The 16,388-nt window shown below is 35.7% G+C and overlaps 1 long non-coding RNA gene across 3 annotated transcripts in view; it reads right to left on the reverse strand.

Annotated features, from left to right (window-relative positions):
- LOC101886114 (uncharacterized) overlaps positions 1 to 16,388 on the reverse strand; it is a 73,398-nt gene that overhangs the window by 37,359 nt on the left and 19,651 nt on the right. The window lies entirely within an intron of this gene.

Genomic DNA, 16,388 nt, shown 5'->3' on the forward strand with positions numbered 1-16,388 from the left:
TCAAGCACGCACACTCCAAAACATGTTATAAAACAAACTGAATCAACACATTTCTTGAGTTTTTTTAGAACAACTTAACTGTTTTATGTTCATACATTCATTTTCTTTTAGGCTTAGTCCCTTTATTAATCTGGGGTCGCCACACCGGAATGAACCGCCAACTTATCCATCATATGTTTTACTCCGCGAAAGCACTTCCAGCTGCAACCCATCACTGAAAAACATCCACACACACTCATTCACACTCATACACTACGGACAATTTAGCTTACCCAATTCACCTGTACCACATGTCTTTGGACTGGTGGGGAAAACCGGAGCACCTGAAGGAGTCCCACGTGAACACAGGGAGAACATGCAAACTCCACACAGAAATGCCAACTGATCCAGCTGAGGCTCGAACCAGCGACCTTCTTGCTGTGAGGCGATCGTGCTACCCTTGCGCCACTATGACGCCCTTATTGTTTTATGTTCATTCCTTTTCCTTCGGTTTAGTCCTTATTTCAGGGTTCGCCACTGCGGATGAAACTGCCAACAATTCCGGCATATGTTTTATGCAGTGGATGCCCTTCCAGCTGCAACCCAGTAGTGGGAACTGTTTTATGTCCAATCCACTTACATTTTCAAAAACAATTAGGTTAACTTAATCAATTTGTGTAGAGACAACGAAGCAATTGTGTGGAACCCAGCATTTTAAACAGTGTACAGCTAATTTACAAACATTTTTAAAGAGTTGTGTGCGAGTAGATATAAATGAAGGAAGAGAAATATCTCAGATTACATTAAAAATACAATAAACAAGTTAAAAAAAGGTCTTTTGAAAAAGACCTGAGGGTGAGTAAATGACGACAGAACTTGAATGAACCCTTCAAGATGGTGTTGTAGCTCTAAAAAAAGTAAGTAAAACATGCAGTCTTTGACTGAGCAGAAGGTTGCGGAAAATATACATAATATTCCATATTCACTGCAATGTCACTGCAGCCATAGCCAAGACGTTTCACAGTGATTTTTACCAACCAACCGCAGTCATGCTCCAGGGAGCCTGTGCTTGTCTTGTAAGTTTTTCGGTGAAGAGTAGAAAGAACGTTAGCATAAATCATTTGCTACGTTAAGGGTTGATGTTGTTGGAGAAGCCATTGCAGGAACGCTGGTAGCGTGTGTTGCCCCACACCATCCCAACGCTCCAGATGGGGACAAAGTTTATGCAGATTGGCTCATTAACCTCACTGTGCTGATCTCTCCACGGTAATGACACACACAGCACGCTGGGGCTTCAATAATCCATCTCAACATCCTCTCCACAGAAAAGATTACAGTGTGCACGCCACATCCCCGGCCCTGGAAATAGCGACAGCTCTAGATGGAGTCAACATGAGCGCACATGCTCAGAAAAAAAAGTGTTAGAACAAAAAAAAGACAAGACAGCGTCTTAGCAGCTGGTGTCACATTCCCCCTGAGGTGTTTCTGTTAATTTTAGTTCTTCAGACAGAATGGATGAACATCTCTTTGAAGTGTGGCCCATTCTGGAATCATTCTTCCAAAGCACCACAACCACACACGCTATTTGAAAGTGTGTGTGTGTGTGTGTGTGTGGAGGTTTTGTTGAATGGGCGTGGCTTCCCTCAAGACACCAAGCAGTCACTGGTTCGAGTACTGGCTAAGGCAGTTGGCATTTCTTTGTGGAGTTTGCATGTTCTTCCTGTCTTGGCATGGGTTTCCTCCGGGTGCTTTGGTTTCCCCCAAAGACAACCGCTAAAGGGTGAATTGCATGACCTAAATTGCTCATAATGTAGGAGTGTGTGTGTGTAGATGCGAGAGTATATGGGTGTTTTCCAGTACTGGATTGCGGCTATAAGGGCTATTAAAAAACCTATGCCGGAATAATTGGTGGTTTACACTGCTGTGGTGACCCCTGATAAATAAGGAACTAAGCCGAAGGAAAATGAATGAATGATTTAATATGAGTTGAGATGGCTAGAAAAATGCATTTGATTCAACAAAAAGATTTTAGGAAGCAATTCCTTTTTCCGTATATATTTAAAATTCTATAATATCTATTGAAGTTCATGTTTTATTGCAGGAAAAAAAAACGCATTCGCAATTATATGAGGTTTCATTGTATTTTCTTATTTTCTGTAGATCATATAGTATAAAACAAATCCAAGGTTGTGCATTTGGTTACCATTAAAAGACAACAAAAAATCATGTTCAGTCAACGCAAGTTAAGGCCAGCTCACACTGCAATTTTTTTATAATCCAGAATAATTGGAGCACGCCAGACTGCACGAACCATGTTCACACTGTAAGATCTCAGCTGTCATAAAGTCAAACTGAACGACAATGAAGACGCGCCAAACTTGAAAGGAAACGCCTCTGGAGTTTGACGTCATCCACCCGTGACACTTTCACTATCCTGCGTTCTGAAATGATTCCTTACAGCAAACGTAAAAAATCTGTAGCTGCAATTTTGCACACGGTGTGTCCAAATAATAATACCAGGAAGAAAGTTTTGACATTTCCCCACGGTCATTTAAATTGCGTCATCAAATTGAGAGCTCCAATTGGTTCTTGGATTGAGGCTCGTCGCAGCTGTTGTCAAACGGCAGGAAAGTGTCTGAAACCTTTTAACACCGTCAGAACTTTATCGGAGGAAAAAAATCGGATCGCAATGAGCAGCTGTCAGTGAACATGTCAAACCAACGATCAAAAATTACAGACTTCAGCCTAGGATTTCAGAAATCTTTTTGAATTTCACAAATTTGTCTCAGATGACAAAATCGTGGCTGAAATCTCACAGTCTGAGCAGGGCTTTACTTAGGATAAAAGTGTCTGCCAAATGCATGAAACTAAATAGGCTTTCAAGTAATTTTTGTTTTTGTTTTCTACTTCACTTTTATTTACTTTTAATTCCCAAACAGAGTTGTTTTGCTGTTAGGTTTGGGCCTGTCAGGATATCTATTTTTGTTGCACGATACATTGCAGCAAAATATATCATGTTTTATTGTTCTTTTATCATTTTATAATGCCAGAATGACAATATAATAGCATCATAATGCAAGTAAACTCTTTAAAAAAAACAACCAATGTTTCATTCTTAAGAATATTTCATTTAATTATAGCAATTTTAACAGTTTAATAATTAGGCATTAGAATCAGAATTTGAAAACTTATATATAAATAATAATAATTATTAACAAAAAAAACTGCAAGATAAAAAGTAACAGCCGCTGCGATATCTGCCACCAGATCTATTTTCAGTTTCAGACACCCACATGAAAATATAATAAAGTAATTTATAGTAAATACTGTAGTATGTTTTTTTAACCATACTGACACTGACACCTCCAATAGAGATAAAGATGTTGCACAATCAGCTAAAGTGTTGCTAGAATTGTTTTTTATGTACGGGCGACATATAACACATAATCAAAAATGACGTCATGTCCATGTGTTGTGCGATAAGTCCATATATTGATTATAGTGACAGGCCGAGTCATTTTAACATATCTATTATTCTCCCATTACTTCAAAACCTTTTTGTAAAATGCTTTCCTTGCAAGAGCGTCCATACCCCTTGTTACTTAAAATAAATGAATTAACCATGTTTGGCATTTGGTTGTCTAATGCAATGTCATTCATACACTGGCATAATTAAACGTTCAAATACTTTGAGTCGGGTGCATTTTACCCAGACGACACACACCTGACATTAAAAACATCGAATTTGTGTGTCCTTATCATTCAGTGTGTGCCCTATTCATGAAAGAAAAGCAACCCTTTCTGACTCTTGTCTGTTTGGGCCTGCCTGCTGCGTGAGAGAGAGAGAGATGGTAAAAGAGAGAAAGAGAAGAGGGGGAGTCTCTCCAGACGCCCGTTGCTGTTGATCATTATGTCTGTGTTCAGGTGTCTCTGAGGGTGGCAGTAGGTGGATTCAAACCAGGAGACAGACAAAGAAGGTGGTGTGTGTGTGTGTGTGTGTGTGTGTGTGTGTGTGTGTGTGTGTGTGTGTGTGTGTGTGTGTGCACTTGCGCACCTATCTAAGAGGGGACCATGTCGTGGTTACACACCCACCAAGAGGGGACCTGGAGCCAAGAGGGGACCTTTTTTCAGGTCCCCTCTTGGTCATGCCTTAAAACATGCTAAAATCAAGTGAAAAGACCTTTGGTAATGTTTTTTTAATTTTGACCATGAGGGGACCTAAGTGTGTGTGTGTGTGTAAAGTCATTCTCAGCAGCGTCTCTGTAGGCTGGGGGGAGGTACTGCGGGCTGTTTCACACACGTCATTCACACACACTTCTCTATTGTCTGTGAATGGCTGATGGCCCTGAGAGACTCTGTTAGAGATTTAACACTTCTAAAGTCTTTTAGTCTAGAGTCTTTTAAACTTCTAAACTCCTCTAAAGTCTTCAAATATAACTTTACTCATTTAGGACATCTAAGATTAAAGTGAAGCAAAATAATATCAGTTATTTCCATTATTATTTCACTCTAGTGCTAAATACTGTAGGACAATTACTATATACATTTAAAAAGCTTAATAAAGCAGCAGCTTTTATTGGTTTATTAAATAAAATATGTGGTTTACAGAAATTGGACCTTGTGTGAAGAAATGTGAGCTTAGAGTAGACAAAGAAAAGTGAATTAGTTAGTATGAGCCCTGGTCCCCTGTTGGATATGAGCAATGCCAGTTTTATTTCCAATTTGCCAAGAACTGCAAAGATTCTGATGCTCAAGAATCAATCATTTTATTTCTATTGAAAGTTTTTTTTCAATTAGTTTTAAAGGTTTTGTTGTGAAGTGAGGAATTAAATTGTTTATTGTAATTTTAGTGGTTACATTAATTGTATTTAGTCATATTTATTATTTTGGTGTACAATAATGAAAAATTTAGTTATTTATAATTGATCAGTCTTTTTTGACTGTGTTGTGTAGTGTATGTAGGTATGGATGAATATATAAATGCCTTGCTTAACTTTCAAAATAAAATTACTTGATTATTTTAACTGTTTACTGTTAGTTTTAATACGTTTTTTTATATAAGTTTGTATAATTATATACAATTAAAAGTAATTTTACAATGTTTTTTTGATGTCAATAACTGGTGTATAATAAAATAATTATCAACACTGTTGTTTCAGAGATATTCAACAAGTGAAATATTAGTAAATATAAAGTCATCTGAACATGTGTTGCTCCATACTATCTAAGCTAGGCTGGTTAAGAACGATGTTTCATTTATTCGTCATTTCTCAGCATCACAAACACAACATAAAGATTTTGAAGCTCAAAACTCAATATTTGTTTTACTGCTGAATACTGTTTTTTTTTTTCAAGGGTTTCAAAGGTTTTGTTGTGAAGTGAGGAACTAAATTACCCAGTTGTGTGTAGTGTCAGAATAATTGCTTTTTTTAACATTTATTCAAGGAATAGGAATGAAATCTGATTTATTTACAATTTATCCATCACTGTAAAATGCTGGGTTCCACACAACAGAGTTGTGTTGGGAAAACATGAAGGAATTAAGTCAACTTATTAGTCCCCATCTCTAGGATGTTTCAAAACACCTAAATATATACACTGCCCAATTTAAATGAGCACACACACATTTGATCTATTTCTCAGTGAATGTTACTGCATTTTTACTAAAACACACACCAAGTGGGGACCTGAAGCTCTGAGCGGCGTTTACCTATCCAACAGGGGACCTTAGCTGGAACACTGAATTTTTAATCATAATCTAACTTTATTTAATGTTAAACTTTAGGACAAACTTTGGCCACACTAATATATTTTTTGTTTAAAAACACGTTATTTGTTTCGGCCTTCTTTCCACACTGAGATGGCATTTTTAGAAAATGAAAAATGGATATTTATCATTTATTTATGAAAAATATGACAACGGCATTTTCGTGTTGCAGTGTGGACTGTGGAAACTGCTTTCATAATAAAGCTGCCAATGAACATCATCAAAAACATCTGCTTTAGATTAATGTCAGTTTGGTCATGCAATACATGAAGAAACAGAACAAACTGACAAAAACTCAATCCAGAACTTTGGCCACATCTCTAAGATGTTTCAGAACACCTAAATATATACACTGCCCAACTTAAATGAGCACACACACATTTGATCTATTTCTCAGTGAATGTTACTGCATTTTTACTAAAACACACACCAAGTGGGGACCTGAAGCTCTGAGCGGCGTTTACCTATCCAACAGGGGACCTTTTGAAACTTTTAACTTTAATTAACTTTATTTACATGATAACATTTGAAGATTTAAACCTTTACTTATTATTAAATATTCTGAAAGAAACATTAAATGGTAAATAAATAATAGTTTTTTTTTTGATCGGGTTTCAGAGGTTTTGTTGTGAAGTGAGAAACTAAATTACCCAACTGTGTTCAGTTTCATTTTAGTGGTTAATGTCAAAATAATTAATTTTTTATATTTATTCGAAGTATAAGAATAAAGTCTGAGTTATTTACAATTTATCACGATTGACTGATGTATGTAGTATTTTCTTTTTCTTTTCTTTTTTTAAAGAAAAATACATGATTTTGTTTCTAATTACTGGTAAGCTGGTATGTTTTTTATTCTTTTAAGTATTTTTACAGTGTATGTTTTAAGGCAATTGCTGTTTTTTAAATAATTATCAACACTGTTGTTTCAGAGATATTCAACAAGTGAAATATTAGTAAATATAAAGTCATCTGAACATGTGTTGCTCCATACTATCTAAGCTAGGCTGGTTAAGAACGATGTTTCATTTATTCGTCATTTCTCAGCATCACAAACACAACATAAAGATTTTGAAGCTCAAAACTCAATATTTGTTTTACTGCTGAATACTGTTTTTTTTCAAGGGTTTCAAAGGTTTTGTTGTGAAGTGAGGAACTAAATTACCCAGTTGTGTGTAGTGTCAGAATATTTGCATTTTTTAACATTTATTCAAGGAATAGGAATGAAATCTGATTTATTTACAATTTATCCATCACTGTAAAATGCTGGGTTCCACACAACAGAGTTGTGTTGGGAAAACATGAAGGAATTAAGTCAACTTATTAGTCCACATCTCTAGGATGTTTCAAAACACCTAAATATATACACTGCCCAATTTAAATGAGCACACACACATTTGATCTATTTCTCAGTGAATGTTACTGCATTTTTACTAAAACACACACCAAGTGGGGACCTGAAGCTCTGAGCGGCGTTTACCTATCCAACAGGGGACCTTAGCTGGAACACTGAATTTTTAATCATAATCTAACTTTATTTAATGTTAAACTTTAGGACAAACTTTGGCCACACTAATATATTTTTTGTTTAAAAACACGTTATTTGTTTCGGCCTTCTTTCCACACTGAGATGGCATTTTTAGGAAATGAAAAATGGATATTTATCATTTATTTATGAAAAATATGACAACGGCATTTTCGTGTTGCAGTGTGGACTGTGGAAACTGCTTTCATAATAAAGCTGCCAATGAACATCATCAAAAACATCTGCTTTAGATTAATGTCAGTTTGGTCATGCAATACATGAAGAAACAGAACAAACTGACAAAAACTCAATCCAGAACTTTGGCCACATCTCTAAGATGTTTCAGAACACCTAAATATATACACTGCCCAACTTAAATGAGCACACACACATTTGATCTATTTCTCAGTGAATGTTACTGCATTTTTACTAAAACACACACCAAGTGGGGACCTGAAGCTCTGAGCGGCGTTTACCTATCCAACAGGGGACCTTTTGAAACTTTTAACTTTAATTAACTTTATTTAAATGATAACATTTGAAGATTTAAACCTTTACTTATTATTAAATATTCTGAAAGAAACATTAAATGCTAAATAAATAATAGTTTTTTTTTTTTTTGATCGGGTTTCAGAGGTTTTGTTGTGAAGTGAGAAACTAAATTACCCAACTGTGTTCAGTTTCATTTTAGTGGTTAATGTCAAAATAATTAATTTTTTATATTTATTCGAAGTATAAGAATAAAGTCTGAGTTATTTACAATTTATCACGATTGACTGATGTATGTAGTATTTTCTTTTTCTTTTCTTTTTTTAAAGAAAAATACATGATTTTGTTTCTAATTACTGGTAAGCTGGTATGTTTTTTATTCTTTTAAGTATTTTTACAGTGTATGTTTTAAGGCAATTGCTGTTTTTTAAATAATTATCAACACTGTTGTTTCAGAGATATTCAACAAGTGAAATATTAGTAAATATAAAGTCATCTGAACATGTGTTGCTCCATACTATCTAAGCTAGGCTGGTTAAGAACGATGTTTCATTTATTCGTCATTTCTCAGCATCACAAACACAACATAAAGATTTTGAAGCTCAAAACTCAATATTTGTTTTACTGCTGAATACTGTTTTTTTTCAAGGGTTTCAAAGGTTTTGTTGTGAAGTGAGGAACTAAATTACCCAGTTGTGTGTAGTGTCAGAATATTTGCATTTTTTAACATTTATTCAAGGAATAGGAATGAAATCTGATTTATTTACAATTTATCCATCACTGTAAAATGCTGGGTTCCACACAACAGAGTTGTGTTGGGAAAACATGAAGGAATTAAGTCAACTTATTAGTCCACATCTCTAGGATGTTTCAAAACACCTAAATATATACACTGCCCAATTTAAATGAGCACACACACATTTGATCTATTTCTCAGTGAATGTTACTGCATTTTTACTAAAACACACACCAAGTGGGGACCTGAAGCTCTGAGCGGCGTTTACCTATCCAACAGGGGACCTTAGCTGGAACACTGAATTTTTAATCATAATCTAACTTTATTTAATGTTAAACTTTAGGACAAACTTTGGCCACACTAATATATTTTTTGTTTAAAAACACGTTATTTGTTTCGGCCTTCTTTCCACACTGAGATGGCATTTTTAGGAAATGAAAAATGGATATTTATCATTTATTTATGAAAAATATGACAACGGCATTTTCGTGTTGCAGTGTGGACTGTGGAAACTGCTTTCATAATAAAGCTGCCAATGAACATCATCAAAAACATCTGCTTTAGATTAATGTCAGTTTGGTCATGCAATACATGAAGAAACAGAACAAACTGACAAAAACTCAATCCAGAACTTTGGCCACATCTCTAAGATGTTTCAGAACACCTAAATATATACACTGCCCAACTTAAATGAGCACACACACATTTGATCTATTTCTCAGTGAATGTTACTGCATTTTTACTAAAACACACACCAAGTGGGGACCTGAAGCTCTGAGCGGCGTTTACCTATCCAACAGGGGACCTTTTGAAACTTTTAACTTTAATTAACTTTATTTAAATGATAACATTTGAAGATTTAAACCTTTACTTATTATTAAATATTCTGAAAGAAACATTAAATGCTAAATAAATAATAGTTTTTTTTTTTTTTGATCGGGTTTCAGAGGTTTTGTTGTGAAGTGAGAAACTAAATTACCCAACTGTGTTCAGTTTCATTTTAGTGGTTAATGTCAAAATAATTAATTTTTTATATTTATTCGAAGTATAAGAATAAAGTCTGAGTTATTTACAATTTATCACGATTGACTGATGTATGTAGTATTTTCTTTTTCTTTTCTTTTTTTAAAGAAAAATACATGATTTTGTTTCTAATTACTGGTAAGCTGGTATGTTTTTTATTCTTTTAAGTATTTTTACAGTGTATGTTTTAAGGCAATTGCTGTTTTTTAAATAATTATCAACACTGTTGTTTCAGAGATATTCAACAAGTGAAATATTAGTAAATATAAAGTCATCTGAACATGTGTTGCTCCATACTATCTAAGCTAGGCTGGTTAAGAACGATGTTTCATTTATTCGTCATTTCTCAACATCACAAACACAACATAAAGATTTTGAAGCTCAAAACTCAATATTTGTTTTACTGCTGAATACTGTTTTTTTTCAAGGGTTTCAAAGGTTTTGTTGTGAAGTGAGGAACTAAGGCCCCATTTACACTAGTGCGTTTTAGTTTTAAAACGGCGTTGTAGAATGAAAACGATCCGCGTCCACACTTGCGTTTTACCCAGCGTTTCTGAACAGCTCTCCGTCCACACCAAAACGCTGAAAACGCACATCACGTGACCACACACACACTCTCGGGCAAGCGCTCCAGCTTTTTAACCCAGATGAGAGCTCTGCTTGTCGGACTGCTCATCAAGCATCTCCCGCTGGATCTAATCTCACTATATTTGCTAAACGTGATATTTCATTCATGTTGTTGTCTTTATCTAACGACATAGGCCAATTCCCTGACGTTGGTCATTGGAATCTATTAAGTTACTTGTTCACGGGGAACATGTTTTGGTTAAGCGCAAAGATAAGTTAATGATTAATCCAGGTACATTGACTGATCGCTTGCCTTTATTTCCTACAATGTATAAACTTATTGTATGTTATACTTTTATAATTATCGATTATTAAAACTGATATTCAGCAGAAGAGAGGGTGTGTTTCGTATTTTCACTGAAATTGAAAGGAGGCAGTTGTAATCGGCTCCGTTTAGTTATAAATATCCACACAGTGAAGATTACGCTCATATATGCAGCACGACGCCTCAACATTTCTGCTGTCTGTTAAGTTGCTAATATTAAAAAGAAAATAGGCAGTTCCTTAAATCATGTTTACATTTTATTGTTGAGAAAGTGAAACAACGTAGCAAAGGTGATGTGAATGAAGTTATAAAGTACACTGTTCCCTTTGAAGATTTGCCCGTGTCCTCGGTATGTTTTCCATATCAAACTGAGAAGGGGGAGACTGCAGCCTTGATCAAAACTTGCGAAGTCTTAACTTACAAGAAGAGGATGCGAGACTGAACTGTGTGTGGGCTACTTAATATTCAGGAAAAGCCCCAATCAGAGAGGCGAACGTTTGCAGCCCCGCCTCCGTTTTCAGATGTCTCCGTCTTTCCCCATCCACACTGAGACGGAGCAGCAGCGTTTTAGAATGAAAACGGCCTCTCCAGCGTTTTCAAAAAGCTCCGTTTTCGGCGCTCGAGAACTCCGGCGTAGTGTGGACGGATGGCGTAACCGTAGCAAAACTTATGCGTTTTCAAACTAAAACGCACTAGTGTAAACGGGGCCTAAATTACCCAGTTGTGTGTAGTGTCAGAATAATTGCATTTTTTAACATTTATTCAAGGAATAGGAATGAAATCTGATTTATTTACAATTTATCCATCACTGTAAGGGCCTACTCACACTATGCCATCCGTACCGTGCCCAGGCCCGTTTCCCGGATCGTTTGAGAAGTGTGAGTGCGCTGAATCGCGCTCAAGCACCGTTCACTTAGCCGGCCCTGGCCCGGTTGGAAGAGGTGTGCCTGAGCGCGGTACACTTGGGTTTTGGCGCGGTACGCTTGTGTGTGAGTGCAAAACGCGCCAAAGCCCGAAACCGAAAGCGAGACGTGACTTTTAAGGGACTGTTTGATATGGATTTATTAATCATTCTTACTGTTCAGTGAACGCAACCTGCCGTAGTTAATTAAAGACGCAAACTCCATACAGCGTGACAGCTGCGCGCCTTCAGCAGACCTCCTCATTCCTGCAGCACGAGGGCTTTATGATTGTTTATGAACGCCAAAAGTGGCGGATCTGAAAAACTCGTCAAAAATCCAATTCAAGTTATCTACAACTGTAATTCGACTATTAGTACATTAATTAGAAATATATTCAAATATATTTGTAAATATCTCTAAATATGATGAATTAAAGATATCTCCAAATGTATTATGACTAGTAAAAACTCAGAGATATCTTGAATTGGATTTTTGACGAGTCAAAACTCAGTTAGAGATATCTGCAAATATTTTTCAATGGAAGTCAATGGAGGAATATGACTAGTCATAATATATTTGCAGATATCTCCAATCTGATTTCGTACTAGTACAATTGTAATTGCAGATATCTCTAATTGTTATTCTGACTAGTGGAATTATAATTATGAGTAGTCAAAATATAATTAGAGATATCTCTAAATATATTTATGGAGTCAGAACAAAGATTTAAATGCTAAAAAGGCTTGCCATAGAGAGCGCTTCTGAACAGCGCAGCAGCGATGACGTAAGCGTGCCGAGGCCCGATATGGTGTGAGCGCGGGCCGTCGGGGGAGACGGGAGGGGGAACAAGCGTGCTTTGGCCCGGTTCGAGGCAATTGTACCTAGTGTGAGTACGGCCTAAAATGCTGGGTTCCACACAATAGAGTTGTGTTGGGAAAACATGAAGGAATTAAGTCAACTTATTAGTCCCCCCCCCCTGTTTATTTGTAGCACGTCAGCTTGAAATAGCAATTTACATTTCCAAACATTATTTTTGTCATTAATTGTAATTATACAGTGAGATTACTGTCTGCACAAGCAGTCTGACAACAGCCAGTGCTCCACACAGAGATCTGATCTGATCATCATCCAGTCTGTCTGGAAATACATAAAGAAACAGAACAAACTGACACAAGCTCAATCAGAAGAACTTTGGCCACATCTCTAGGATGTTTCAAAACACCTAAATATATACACTGCCCAATTTAAATGAGCACACACACATTTGATCTATTTCTCAGTGAATGTTACTGCATTTTTACTAAAACACACACCAAGTGGGGACCTGAAGCTGCTTTCATAATAAAGCTGCCAATGAACATCAGCAAAAACATCTGCTTTAGATTAATGTCAGTTTGGTCATCATCCAGTCTGCAGCTGGCTCACATTACTTATATGACCTAAGGATGTTCAATTTTATGTTGTTTTATTTCCCTGATTGACAACTTACACTTGTTAACCAGTCCTTACCTGTTAGTGACATGTACCTTTGGAATTAAATCTAACCAATATAATGCACAATATTGACATCATGGGTCAATGATTCATTCAGTCATGACCACTAGTAGCATTTAACTTCATATTAATTTAATATAATATAATAAATACAATTAAATGAAGTACAACAATGAAACATGTTACCTACACTGAGATGTGATATGTTTTTTAGGTTTAGGTCCACAGTTTGTGCACAATGCTCTTATGTTGTAAAATCAAAGCCACATATTGCAACAGCAACAAAACACTGTGGAACGTCTGATCAACACTAGAAAAATCTCTTGAAATCAGTACTGACCCTGATAAAGCAGACATATTCACTCACAGATTCACTTTTCCACTAACAGCCACAGTTCAGCTTCTGGAATTGGTTCGCATGAACATTTTTAAACCATCAAAGTGGATTTTTAATATAATTATCTTTTTAGTATCATCTGTGTTGTCTTGTATGTCAAATATTGAAAGGTTAGCAGTGTCTTCATGAGTGTGAAATTTGGTTTATGATATTGTGACTTTGCTGAGGTATGTGTGTGTTACTGACGCGTCTGAGAGTGTGTCTTCTCTGTATAGAGATGTAAATGAGCAGCGGGGGTCAAGACAGTGGAGGAGGGGGTCAGCAGCAACACAACCTCTGCTAGCCTCTCTTCACTTTAATCTGCTATAAATCTCTTGAATTTAACCGTCTTTGTTGAACAAAATGGCAGTGATGCTCAAAAAATTACAGCATTAATCAAAAGCTGATGAAGATATATAATAAACTATTTTCTTTTGGTTTCTTTATTTTCATGTTCTCTGTTCTATAGTTGATGATAATCTGAGCTGCGAGCAGATGGAAATTGAAAAAATGTTCATGCCTGAACATTTTTAAACCATCAAAGTGGATTTTTTTATACAATTACCTTTTTAGTTTTATCTGTGTTGTCTTTTATATCAAATATTTAAACGTTACTTTAAATAATCAGATCACTATTAATTACTACCACTGACAAAGTCTTTCTGTACTTTTTGCATATGGAACTGTTCTCTGTAGTGTGTGTTGTATACTGAAGCGTCTGAGAGTGTGTCTGCTCTGTATAGAGATGTAGATGAGCAGTGGGGGTTACAGTGGTGTGGTCAGCAGCAACACAAACCTCTAACTCTGTCTCTAACCTCCAACTGTCTGTGTTTCTCAAAATGACAATCATGACAATTCAAAAATAGGAAACAAAAACACTTTTTAACATTTAAAGAAAAAAGTGATGAAGATATATCATAAACACTTTTATTTTTGTTTCTTTGATTGTATGTGCTCTGTTCTATAGTTCAGGATATCTCAAGCCCTGTCTACACAGCAACGATTGTTATATTTATTTTTTGATTTTTTGCAGATTTATAAAGTTTTGCATTCATACTAGTATTATTTCAAGAAATGGGAGAACGAGTTAAAATGGTGTAATACCTATAAAGGTGTATACCACACCTATATGCTGGATACAGTAAACTCACAGAAGAGTCATTAACATGCAGAGTACAGGCAGAAACAGAAGATGATAGCAAAGACACAACCAAGCACAGAGTTAACACCGGTTTACCATGTTGTTATAGTAGTGTAAATAAACTTAGCAGTGCCTGCAGCACAAACACAGCTCTGTAATCTGTCAATGAGTTTGTTTACATAGACATCAGTAATCTAATTATGTTTCTTAATCAGAATAAGGCATTGATATGATTCAGGAGTTTACATGAGTTGATTTTTGAATGCTCCTTTCATGATCCCATTTGACATGTTATAGCACATTGCTGGATTATCATCATTACATCAGCATTAGATGCTAGTTTCCTCCTGCATTTTACACAACAACAAGTTAGTGTTCATCTTTGTACCATATGTTATTTTTGGTATTTTGTTAATAATTTTGCGACAAGTTCAACTGCAGTTAATTTCTTACACTATGAGTGCAAACAGCTGATGGCGGATACAAATTCTCCACCATCAGGCCACCTCTGCCATTTCAGTCACTAACTTTTCATTCATGGCCCATGACAAACTCACTTCAGTCAAGACACTTCATAAAGTCCATTTCTTCCAGAGTTACAGGTTTTTACTCTGTAAGCCATTGTTCAAAAAGTTCATTTCAGGACAGCACCAGTGTTGTGTAAACCATAGCTCGAAATGACATTAATCCTTATTTATCCATTTTAAATAAGTTTAATTCCAAATGTACATTTCTAATCATGTCACTAACAGGTAAGGACTGGTTAACAAGTGTAAGTTTTCAATCAGGAAAATAAAACAAAATAAACATTATTATTTTATTTCTGTTTGTTAAGCAGTCTTTAGCTGAAAATGTAATTTGAATTCAATTAAATTAAAATGGATATGTGTCTGTGACTGGTTTTGCAGGGGTATAGTTGTAAATAAATGATAAACAGCAGCATAAAGAACATGAGGATTCACAGATCATCAAAAGTCACATGATAGTAAAATCGTCTGACTTTAGTAATCTTTGTTGCCATTTTTGTGCTGAAGCACAACTATTCTGTGATTTAGTGTATCTTGCTACTCTGTCTGCTTGTTTTACTCTATAAGGTGTAGCATACACATCACACCATTTTAACCAGTTTCCCCATTTCCATCTGCTCGCAACCCTTGAAACAATGCTTGTATGAATGCAAAAAACCCCAAAACAATTATTGCTGTGGACAGGGCCTGAGATCTCAGATTATCATCAACTATAGAACAGAGAACATGAAAATAAAGAAACCAAAAGAAAATAGTTTATTATATATCTTCATCAGCTTTTGATTAATGCTGTAATTTTTTGAGCATCACTGCCATTTTGTTCAACAAAGACGGTTAAATTCAAGAGATTTATAGCAGATTAAAGTGAAGAGAGGCTAGCAGAGGTTGTGTTGCTGCTGACCCCCTCCTCCACTGTCTTGACCCCCGCTGCTCATTTACATCTCTATACAGAGAAGACACACTCTCAGACGCGTCAGTAACACACACATACCTCAGCAAAGTCACAATATCATAAACCAAATTTCACACTCATGAAGACACTGCTAACCTTTCAATATTTGACATACAAGACAACACAGATGATACTAAAAAGATAATTATATTAAAAATCCACTTTGATGGTTTAAAAATGTTCATGCGAACCAATTCCAGAAGCTGAACTGTGGCTGTTAGTGGAAAAGTGAATCTGTGAGTGAATATGTCTGCTTTATCAGGGTCAGTACTGATTTCAAGAGATTTTTCTAGTGTTGATCAGACGTTCCACAGTGTTTTGTTGCTGTTGCAATATGTGGCTTTGATTTTACAACATAAGAGCATTGTGCACAAACTGTGGACCTAAACCTAAAAAACATATCACATCTCAGTGTAGGTAACATGTTTCATTGTTGTACTTCATTTAATTGTATTTATTATATTATATTTAATTAATATGAAGTTAAATGCTACTAGTGGTCATGACTGAATGAATCATTGACCCATGATGTCAATATTGTGCATTATATTGGTTAGATTTAATTCCAAAGGTACATGTCACTAACAG

The sequence above is a fragment of the Danio rerio genome, chromosome 2, assembly GCF_049306965.1.
Source record: "Danio rerio strain Tuebingen ecotype United States chromosome 2, GRCz12tu, whole genome shotgun sequence".
In the NCBI taxonomy this organism is placed as follows: Eukaryota; Metazoa; Chordata; class Actinopteri; order Cypriniformes; family Danionidae; genus Danio; species Danio rerio.